We start from the raw sequence: 12,500 nt of genomic DNA on the forward strand, positions 1-12,500 counted from the left end.
ATAGCCAGTTAAGAGAAAGAAACCAATAACATGAATAGGATGTGTGTATTTTAAATTTCAGAAGTCTCATGGAAAGTGAAGTTCTGACAGTGTGGAACACAACTGTATATTTGTACAGATATGCTAGACAGTCAGGCAAGAGAGAATTATCTACAAAGAGTAGATATCAGTTGTGATGGTGTGAATGGACAAAGATGATTTTTAAGCAATTTTTAAAGCAAAACAATGAAGAAAAAAAATTTGCAAAATTTTCCTAAAAGTGATATAATATTTAAAAATAAAAAAAAAATCTCAATTATATTAACTTTTCCTAAGCAAATAATCAACAACATTGCAATGTAATTAAATTTCAGAATAAGATAAAAGTTATCATGGATGGCAAAATCAGCGGAGCACTTAACAAAATGTCTAGCGCAAATTCTTTATATTCTGTACGTAATATGCCAGGGTTAACATATTGGCGAAATGTTGACTTTCCTCATCAAATATATGGCCTTGTGTCAATATATGATATTACAATTGAAAACGTGTTGGAAAGGCAGACAATTTACTTATACCTGTTTAGGTTTTGAATTCAGATCCAAAAAGCATTTATTTTGCCACCCATATTTCCAACCCCAGTAAAAGAAGTTATGCATTGATTTGATTTAGTCAACTCTACCTCTTTTTCAATAATTTCTGGCTCTTTAAATATGGAACAGAATTACATTTGCATTTGTTATTTATTATCTATATCATTCTACTAATCACAGCAACTGTTCAAATATTAAGCTATATTTTCAAAGGGAAATAATCTCACTCAATATTCTATCTGTTGTAATCATACAAGCATACAGGGTGGCCCAAAAGTAGGTTTACAGTCATCACATAGGCACTTTAAATTTCTTTTACAACATTTTATTACATTTAAATTTCTAACTTACAATTAACTAAATTAGCATAGAATAATGGTTTCATATTTTTTATAATTAAAATCCGCTGTTAATATATATGAATGCAAAAGAGATAGTTGACTAACTGTAAACCTACTTTTGGGCCACCCTGTATATATGGACATGACAGAAGTAAATAGACACACTATAAAACATCATAAGATATATATATTTTTTATTAATTGACATTTTTATGGTTAAGTTTCTATATGTGACTGTTAGCAAGAAATTTCTGAAGAGAATATTTATCATCCGATCAGCAGTATGCCTAATAAGGTCCTTGCATTGAAAAATGCAAAGGACATGTCTACTAAACATGTTTAATCATGCCACACACAAAAGAGGCCAAATTTCAAAGAGGTTGTATTGTCAGTCATCTGAAGGTGGACTTCGCCAGTTTAAAATATCTCAGTAAACCTTGTGATCCCGCTTTCTACAGTTAATAGAATGATTGTGCAATTCACCAGGGAAGGGAAGGAGTCTTCATCACCATGTCCAGGTAGACCAGGACCCTTCGCTTTGTGGGATAACCTCATTACAAGGCCTCTGACAAAGCAGAAGAAGTTGATGTCAGTCTCATAACAGCTGTCAGGAATCTCTACAAACTTGGCTACTATGGCAGAGCAGCAAGAAGGAAGCCACTTCGTCGACAAGTCAATATCAAGCAGAGAAGAAACTGGGCCAATGAGATTGTGGAGAGGCTACGAGCATTTTGGGACACTGTCATATTCTCCTGATGCGTCCAGATTTGCTATATTTTCTGACAGTGATCGAGTGTGGATCTGGAGACTGTGGTTAAGAATTTGATGTGAAATATTGTAGCCAACAATGAGACATGGTGGCTAATCTGTGATGGTCTGGGGAGCAATTTGGATTAATGGTTGATCAGAGCTGGTGGAGTGTGAGGGAAACAAACTCAAATATGTGTCCATATTGCAGAAGAGATTCCTCTCAATCTTCTCCAGTGGTGAAATGATTAAATAAGACTCTTTATTTATGGAAGATGGGGCTCTTTGTCACACGGCTAAAAAGACCCAAGTTTGGTTGGAAGCAAATGGCATTAAGAAGCTTCCATGGCCAAGCTAGTCACCAGATAGGAATCCTATTGAACACATCTGGGGCATAATGGACAGGATACTTCGTTAAAAAAAAAAAACAAGAAAGTATCCTCAAAGCCAGATCTTTTGAGATTACTGCATGAAACTTGGCAAGAAATTTCTGAAGAGAATATTCATCATCCGATCAGCAGTAGGCCTAATAAGGTCCTTGCATTGAAAAATGCAAAGGACATGTCTACTAAACATTAGATATTCACATTATAATAATCAATAAATAATTTGAATGTATAATTTCAGATTTAAATAAATTTTAATGATTATAAGGGTGTTTATTTACTTAAGTCATGTCAGTGTGTGTGTGTATATATATATATATATATATATATATATATATTATATATATATATATATATAAGCCAGTATGCTTTGCTGGATGTGCAATGTCAGTGTGTTCGATAGAGTGTAAGCCTCTTGAGAAATCAGATGTGGTGTGCAAGAGAGATGACTGTACTGGTATTGTCATGTAGTATTTATAGACGAGGATAGCTGTGTAAAGAAGTGCCGATCTCTAACTGTAGTAGGAACCTGTAGCAGAGGTAGATCCAGGAAGACAAAGAACAAGGTGGTGAAGCATGATCTTCGAACTTTGAGCTTGACTGAAGCAATGACTAGTGACCAATAACTAGTGATATGCTGTGCTTGAGAGGACCCATCAAGTCAAGCAAAATCACAGTTGTGACAGATACCAGTGTGACGCAAACTGGCACCCATGCCGGTGGCATGTAAACGCACCCTGGTGTCACACAAATTGCTCCCATGCTAGTTGCACATAAAAGCGCCCATTACACTCTTGGAGTGGTTAGCATTAGGAAGAGCATTTAATCATAGGAAACCATGCCAAATCAGACTGGAGTCTGGTGCAGCCTTCCAGCATGCCAGCCCAGTCAAACCATCGAACCCATGCCATGATGATGTAATATATTTTTTTTTTTTATATATATATATATATACACACACACACACACACACACACACACACACACACACACACACACACACACACAGAAAGAGAGATACACACTAATATTGAATGGTAAGAATGAGTGCTCAACGCCATATTGGTGGATAAAAATTCTTTTTTTGTAGGTTAACCAGTGGTCTTCATCTTCGTTTTGGATGAGAATACATGAAGTTACATGAGACTCTACAGGATTTTGAGATAAATAAATATACAAATCGTGGGAGAAATCTTAATTGTTATTAGCCCTTGCATATGTTGAAGGATCAATAGTTGATCACATATTCAGTGAAAAACACAGGTAGAGAAGTCATTCTTTCTCACTCAAAAACACAGACTGAGTTGCAATAAAAGAAGCAGTGATAGCTCTTTCTAGATAATTTCTTCAAGACAGAAAATGAGTGACAACCAACTGCTACCCTATTGAACTTTTGAATGCATTCAACCCTTCTAGAAATTCTTTACATGTTATTTTGAAGTTTCAAAACCTGAGCAGTTGTGCCTTTGGGCAATTTATCCAATAAAGACATTGTAATGGGACAAGACTCAAGGTCTTCTATTTTCATCAAAATTGTGTCGAAACTTTGACAATAGTACTTTAACAAGAAAAGCACTAAGTGACACAAATTTAACTACTAAAATGGAAAGAATTCAATTTCCATTATGATTATCATCTATAATAACTATAAATAAAGCACAAGGTCAGGTTTTCAATAAAAGTAGGAATATATTTACAGCAGCCAGTGTTCAGGCATGTTACTTTTGCTAAAACTCAAAAATTATTGGATATTGGAGTTGTAAAAATTATGAGCATGGAATTTTCATGGGTCTCATTAATACAATTGTTGTCCAATATAATTGTTATTAATATAATTGTTGTCCAAGTGGTTTTGATACCTAGTTGGAAGTAATTTTCTCTTTTTTTCTTTAAGGCTTAATCAGAGGTGGAAGGGCAGTATTCATGAATGAGTAGGGGTAGGGGCTCCAACACTGGTAGAAGGGAATAACCCTTCAGACTGGAAAGATGGCATGCTTGCAACAAAATGGACTTATTTCCACACTTAAGGTGTTAAGCAGTGGAATCATACAAAACCACATAATGGTAAAGCACATAGCCTTGTGATTACCAACACTTTTCCAATGCCTTGTAGAAAGAAATGGTCATCACAAGTTGTTTTTCACTGCTTCACAAACCTTTAACTTCATACCTATGTAAGCAACAATCATCATGAGGTTAAATTGTGACTATGTTGGTTGCAACATATATCCATAGAAAATTACTGAATAGGTAGTTAATTGAATGTTACCTGTTTGTGGTAACAAAAGAAAGACTTGAAACCAGTCAACCAAAATGATTCACCTTAATATAAACACAGATGTTTATGAGTTGTAATATATAGAAGCAATAGAAAAGGAAAAATTAAAATAACTTATATTTCAGTGCTTACCAAGCATTTTTATTATGATATGCTCAGCAAAATATTTTTAGAACTTAACAAATCCACAATACAAAATATTCCTTTCTATTATAGGTACAAGGCCTGAAATTTGGGAGGAGGGAACTAATTGATTACATCCACCCCAGTGGTTGACTGGTAATTATCTTATCAACCTTGAAAGGATGAAAGGCAAAGTCAACGTTGGTGGTATTTGAACTTAGAATGTAGACAAACAAAATGCCACTGAGCATTTTGTTTGGCATGCTACTACAACACAAAATACTGGAAACATAAAAGCTGAGATTTTTAGAGAGAAGGAGAGGAAGGCAAGTTGAGTCACGGAAATCTTTTCTAATAGTTTTTGTAAAATTATTTATTAGTGACATTAAAGTGAATGCTGATGGCTACAAGAAATTGAAGTGATGTTGCAAACTTAAGAATTTACTTCTGCTTAACAACTCTTTTGCCCAACTTATTTGTAGATCTTATATACATTGTGAAATCAGTACCATGTAAAAAGCAGAGCTATACTTGAAATGTAACTTCTAGCATATTTCTGAAGTAGGCTGTTGTTTCTTTGTATGTGTATAATTTGTTGATTAATTCAAAAACATTATGAAAAGATACTAGTTTTCTGTGAAGTTAATTCTATTAACTATGTAGCCAATGAAATTCTTTGGATCCAACAACAGGCCTAGTGTCTTGGATAGGCAGGCATAAGGTGTTTGATGTGTCTGTGAAGCAAACTTCAACATTTAATCAGGATTCTAGCCATAGGCAGTTCAACTGATGCTAAATTCTCAATCATGAAATTGAAAGATTCATCATCATCATCATTTAGCATCTGCTTTCCATGCTTGCATGGGTTGGATAGTTCAACTGGGGTCTGAGAAGCCAGAAGGCTGCACCAGGCCCAGTCTGATCTGGCAATGTTTCTACGGCTGGTTGCCCTTCCTAATGCCAACCACAAAAATTGAATTCATACAGAAATGATGTTAGACTTGAAACCCAGTAATTTTTTTCAAGGTTCTACTAAACCAGTATTTGAATGGTTTAAGACTGTCATTCATTTTACACAAAAATTTTATAATTCTAAACAAAACAAACAGAAACAGTAGTAAATAATAATAAAAATCCATTTAACTTGTATCCAATAAACCAATATTATTCAAAACAAACACATACTTCAAAATATTCTTCATTATTAACATAGTAATTGCTCAGCTTGAAGATTCCGAAATGTTTATATTTGAAAGGCATATCACTTCTGGAAATCAATCATTTCTAAGATTCTTGCATGTAGTTTATATCTGAAAGGCACATCATTTCTGGAAATCGATACTTTTATCTTAATAATACTTTTTGCTTTTATTCCTCAACTTCTCTCAATGCCCATAGATTTATAAGCAAAAAATACAATATAAGGTGAAAGGAGAGGTGTATGAGAAGTTGAATTTTTTGCCCAAACTAATATCTGATGTCTTAAGTTAAAGTGTATTGCATTCTGCATTTCAAGGTCACAAACCAATAAATTCATATGCACAACTACTCAAGGTATTGGAGAGAAAGTCATAAGCAAAGGTTAACTTAAAAGTGATGACGGGGATGGGTAAACAAATCACAAAATACAACAGTTCAAAAGATCTACAAATACACCACAAAAACATACAAATTGGGACTATAACAGAAATATAAGGTTATTTTATTTAATTATCTACTTTTATCCTTTATTGTTATCAAGAGAGGCCATGGTATTAGTGTTCAAGATGTTACACAATTGACTGGCATCTCTCTTGTTCAATAGGAGGTCAGTAAGAGGTTCTCCTCTGAAAGGACTAATTCAGCACTGGAAATAATAAAAGACTTATTGGTTACACTTTCACCAGTTAAATTGATTCAATCAATTGAATAAGCTGTGGAAAATGTTCACTGTGTTTGTAAAGTCAAAATATTTATTTACAAGCAGATAATAGGCAGCAGGAAATAAAAAGTATATATATATATTGGTAAACTGGTAGATATTATTCTGTGAAAGCAAAGACAAAAGCTAACCACTAACTAGACAAGACACAAAGAGAGAAAAAGCGATGGTTAACACACGACTGCTGGCAACAAATGAGAAAGCATTAGAGAATAACAGCCATTTTACTTCTGTTCAACTAGTCAAAAACATAGCTCACAGTTTATTTAGTCTCTTATTGGCACTAGTGACAATAATGTAACTAGACATCATCTGCATAAGATCCACTTCAAATGTTTCATGCCCACTATGCCTGTCTATTATTTGAAGCCCATAATATTTGTCCATCTATGTTACATATGTGCAGAGAGTAAATTAACTTGCAAAAAATTTAGCGTTTTCATTTGACAGCTCTTTTATATTTAGCCTTGGCCAAATTTGTTAATTATTATACATGAACTAATTGATATTTATCTACAAGTTCTTAATAAGTAATTTTAGTTGTCACCAATCCCAATTTGTGATTTGGCTTCAATTCCCAGTTGGAACTAGTTCACTTTCATCAATCACTGTCTCTTTTATAAAACATTAGTGTCAAATATTCCATTTCTCACCTTATAAACAGAAAAGCAACATCATACTTATTTAAAAAGCACCAATAAGTAATTCTGAAATGCAAAGTTTAAAAAAAACAAAAAGAATCAACCCCCTCATCTTTGTAAAATTTATTACCTCTGTCTTAGCGAAGGCGGAAGTATTGTTTTCAGTCATGTTTGTTTGTTTGTTTGTTTGTCTGTGGACAAGATATCTCAAGAACCACTAGATGGATCTGGATGAAACTTTCAGGGATGTTTGGCCTTGTAACTGGCATGATCTCATTAGATTTTGAGATCAATCTGGTACCGGACAAAGATTCTGGATTATTTTCCTGATTTTTTAAACTTTACATATATATATATATATAAAGTTTCACATAGTTCTCATGTACATGCACACACATACACTCACACATTTTCAGCATTGAACATTACCATTCCATTTTGATTGTGTACACACACACATCTCTCTTTTACACACACGTACTCACACTTCAAACACCGTTTATTGGCTTTTTCATTCTTTCCTTCGTTATTCATCTATCACCCCTTCTTTTCTCATTCCCTCTCAGTCATAGCTATTACCCTCACAACTTCTCCTTCACCATATTAATATTTCATCCCCTCTCCCTTCACCTCTCAATATATATATATATATATATATATATATATATATATATATATATATATATATATGGATTATTTTTCCATTTGAGAGTGGTCGGGTTCATTTTTAGCATTCTTGTTTGTGACAGCAGTCCCATTTATTTCAGATATTCTCATTTTAAAAATCATCTCCAGCTAATCATTAAGAGGACGTTGGTGTTGCCTTGGCGGAGGTTTGCGCTCTCTGAGTGCTCTCGTTGGTTATTAAATTATGTTATTTTAAATAATCACGTAAAAGCTTATGTACATTTCATAGAAATCTATAAACATTTAAGTTAAAATAATTTCATTTTAAAAATCTGTACACAATTCCAAATTTCACAAAATGAAAAGGAAAGCATCAATATTTTATAAAATGGCTGCATTTATTTTCTCAATTTCAAAAAAGATCATTTACTCAAAAAACTGCATATTTTTAACTTCAACCACCTTTCATATCTCACAGAATTCCATTTTACAAATAAGTTCGTACACTATCATAAACTACTTATCTTTTCAACTGGAAATAGTACTTCCAAAAACAATTCTTATCCTTTTTGACCAACCTACCTCACTGTAAGTAAGATAACATATTGTCCAACATGCATCATCATCATTTAGCATCCATTGTCTTGCTGGCATGGGTTGGACAGTTTGACCAGGACTGGCAAGCTGTAAGACTCCAGTCTGATGTGGCATGGTTTCTATGGCTGGATGTCCTTCCAAACACCAACCACTCAAAGAGTGTAATGGGTGCTGTTACATGCAACTAGCATGGGTACCATTTGCATGACACAGATATCTGCAACAACAGTGATTTTACTTGGCTTGATGGGTCTTCTTCTCAAGCATGACATAATGCCAAAGTTCTCAGTCATTGCCTCTGTGAGGCCCAACACTTGAAAGGAACTTTTCACATGATACTGGCACCAGCCACTTTGCCTCCATGAGGCCCAATGCTCGAAAGTTAAATGACACCAGCATCAGCTATGATTACGATTTTACTTGGTTTGTTGGGTCTTCTCAAGTACAGCATATCACCAAAGGTCTCAGTCACTACTAATTGTCTCTGGGAGACCCAGAGTTTGAAGATCATGCTTCACTACCTCATCCCATGTCTTCCTGAGTCTACCTCCGCCACAGGGTCCTCCACAGTTAGAGATCAGCACTTCTTTACACAGCTGTCCTCATCCATATGCATCACATGACCATACCAACATAGCCGCCTCTCTTGCACACCATATCTGATGCTTCTTATTCCCAACTTATTCTCAAGATGCTTATGCTTAAACAAACATTGCACATCCAGCAAAGCATACTGACTTCATTTCTCTCAAGCCTATGTATGTCCTTGGCTGTCACAGCTCATGTTTCACTGCCATGTAGCACAGCTGTTCACACACAGGCATCATGCAATCTGCCTTTCATTCAGAGTGAGAGGACCTTTGTTGCCAGCAGAGGTAGAAGCTTTCTGAACTTTGCCCAGCCTAATCTTATTCTCACAGGTATGCTCTTGGAACATCCACCTCCACTACTAACTTGGTCACCTAGATAACAGAAGCTATCTACTACTTCCAGCTTACCCAACTTGATAGAGTATATTTTCTGTACATTTTCAGTGTTCACTGTACCAGTGCATCTTCCACATACAAAAGCTATTTTTCCTGTTAACCTTCCTCTGATATTGCAGCACCTCTTAAGTGTCCATAGCTTATACCGGGTACATCTAATGGAGTTTCTACCTACACCTTTTTTACAGATCAAGCAGGGCCATCTACCTGAAGGAATTTGTGATTTGTCTGCCTTCCTACTTACTAAGACTTTGGTTTTTGCTAGATTAACTCTAAGGACCTTTGATTCTAGACCTTGTTTCCATACCTGAAACTCCTATAGTTCTGACAGTGATTTAGCTATAAGAACAAAGTCATTAGCATAGAGGAGCTCGCAGGGGCAGCCTATCTTAAATTCTTCTGTTATTGCCTGGCAGACTATGAATAACAAGAGAGGACTGAGGACCAATCCTTGGTGAACCCTTACTTATACCCTGAATTCTTTGCCGTACTCGTTACCAACCCTCATCTTGCCAGTAGCGTCATTATACAGAAATTCATTTGATACTAATAAATTTGAAATAGATGAAAAACATTTTAAAGGTACTGAATTTAAATTGATCCTCATTTTGTCATAGATTCAAATGAATAATGATATTGCTTTCAGGAGAAAATATCTCTGTTTAGGTACTTTATTTCAGATGCTTCATCTATAGTGCATTTAGTTTTTAATACAACAAATTTTCTCATTTGCATGTATGAATGTATGCACTCAGAGACTGAGATACAGAGATATGATTAAACTTCTGAAGACAGTGTTGGCACCCACAGCTGGATTATAGCAGCCCAAGACACAAACCTATGAAGGAAAACAATCCACTTTTCCTACTATGACTTGACATATGGATTTTCAAATTTGGTGTGCATCATGTGTGTGCAAAACACACATTTACATTTTGTTTGTTATAAGTTGTAGTAGTGCAGTAACTATAGTTCAGAAGTTCAAACACCTGACTGCCTTATAGTTGGGAGTAACAAGAATGCATAAGCAAAGAATTATTAATTCACAGTATAGTGCAAGCACTAAATTCTCTAAGTTTTTAATTTAATTTTTTAAAACTCATTGTTTTGATCTGGGAAAGAGGGCTGTGCCCATCACCCTTGTAGGTCCTCTAAGACTGGCGATGTAAATGTTAATGTTCTATTTGGACAAATCAAGGCTACAGGGGAAAACACCTACCAAGAGAGTATTCCAAATGGATAGCATTCTGGGGAGGAAAGACCAGAAAGATAGTCAGATCTGGGTGTGGAAGGTGGACACTTAATAGATGATGAAATGAGACATGAGTTGGAAGTATGAGTGGAGATGGCATGTGACCAACCAGCTCCAAGAAGCAGAGACCATTGTAGTAGCACCAGAAAAGGTAATTAGGTAAATAGGTACCATGGGATAGTAAGGTTCACCACTATTAGTGATAGACCAATAAAATTGACAAATGTTCCTTGAGCACAGAGCTGAATTTTGATCCTTCTATGGATTTCAGCCAAGCTAAAAGAATTAATACCACACCTATATCCTCAATTCTATCAGTAATGCAAGCACACAACTACTTGCTTTGGTTTGTGAGACTGAAGTTCAGTTGTATCCCAATTTCTAATAGTTTTATTGTTAGCAGTAGGAAAGGCATTAGATTTAGCTTTGAAAATAATTGTTCCAGTATTATACACATCTCCATAGTTATGAAAATTGTCGTGTTCAAGTGAACCTGTTAAAATGATATAAAACTCAATGTGTATGCATACATAAAAATTGATGAACGCGTGCACATACTTGTGTAAATAAACTAACTTATGGAATTAGACAAGAGTATTTAAAATTTAGCAGTAAAAAGATAAACCAATTTATTAAACACAGACTTGAGAATTTTTATCAGATAACCTTAAATAATATTAAAATGAACTCCAACTTTATTTCTTTAAACTACAAAATAAATTTCACATTCTGCCTTTTTATTGTTTAAAGTCCATAAATCAATATTTGATTACAGGCTGGTGTTACATGATTAAGAAAATGTCACACATCTTTAATGAATTAGGATGTACAGTATGAGTTTTCTAATGACAGCTATGCAAGACTTCAGATATACAGTTGACGATCAGCTACATGTTAGCTCACAGCTATTCTTAGTAATAAAAAGACTATTAGATATCTAATTGTTCAGTTTCACTTGACATCTGTTTAAACAGACTACAACAGTTTAGATGGGAAGAAATTAACATCATATTTTAGTAGTCGTTCCTATTGCTAGCCACCAGTTGTAACCCAACCACAAACAATGACATCACCACCCTTAGCTAAGCCCAGCATAATTTTCTAAATATTTACAAGTATACACACACGCAGACCATCGTGGAATTTGAACTCAAAATGCTAAGAAGAGCCACAAATATTGCAAGGCATTCTATGCAATGCTTTAACATCCACCAGTTCACCACCCTATAAAAGAACATCAAAGTTTATGAGGTTGTACAACATTCAGGTCTTCCTAAATTCCTAATACACTTCAGAAGTTTAATGCTACACTATTGAAAAATTAAATCAAACATTCCAGATTCTAATTAGAAAGACTGCATTATGCAGTGTACTCTTACTAATACTACTACTTGATTCTCTAAATTTGTTGACTTGGGAAAAAAATTTCAGTATTGATAAAGTTCTAATTTAGGTACTGTAGGTGCTGCTCACAACAAAAAAATTTATAACATGTGTATGCTTGTTTACTATTTTGTTAATATAGTACTAGGAACATAAGAATTGTCAAAATTTGTTTCCTACTAACAATTTTTCAGAACTTATGAGGAGTGAAATGCCCTTAGTGCCCTTGGTCACAAAGGTGATTCTCCACTTGTTTTTAAAGATAGCAGAGCAACAGAAATATGATGCAATTTGGTTTTGAGATCAAACTGTATGAGGTTTGATATCACCACTCATTTCTCCAGAGTCAAGAGAGATACTGAAGTTCAACTGACTTCAGTACTTTCTTATCAATATAAAATTCCCAAATCCTAAAGATTTTTTTATGCAATGTAATTAGCCCAGTATAAAGATTATACAACTATTGCATGAATTTGGATGAAATTTGCTGATACAATAATCGCTGGTGTACATTGTGAATGTAGTTTTTACTTGTTGTTGGAGTTTTACTTTTCATATCATTTCACTTGCCAAAGTAGGTTGAATGCAGTTGAGCTGATTATACATAGGTGTTTTCACATACACTTGCAATATGCCGATTCCTGGA

General features: G+C 34.6%; 1 protein-coding gene and 1 long non-coding RNA gene across 3 annotated transcripts in view; one reads left to right on the plus strand and one right to left on the minus strand.

Moving 5' to 3' along the window:
* LOC115209828 (serine/threonine-protein phosphatase 2A 56 kDa regulatory subunit epsilon isoform) overlaps positions 1 to 12,500 on the minus strand; it is a 259,628-nt gene that overhangs the window by 101,202 nt on the left and 145,926 nt on the right. The window lies entirely within an intron of this gene.
* On the plus strand, positions 3,152 to 12,061 carry LOC118762492. Its single transcript, XR_004998250.1, has 3 exons — positions 3,152 to 3,228; positions 5,880 to 5,886; positions 12,049 to 12,061. It is a non-coding gene; the product is annotated as an uncharacterized LOC118762492 (long non-coding RNA).

The sequence above is a fragment of the Octopus sinensis genome, linkage group LG3, assembly GCF_006345805.1.
Source record: "Octopus sinensis linkage group LG3, ASM634580v1, whole genome shotgun sequence".
In the NCBI taxonomy this organism is placed as follows: Eukaryota; Metazoa; Mollusca; class Cephalopoda; order Octopoda; family Octopodidae; genus Octopus; species Octopus sinensis.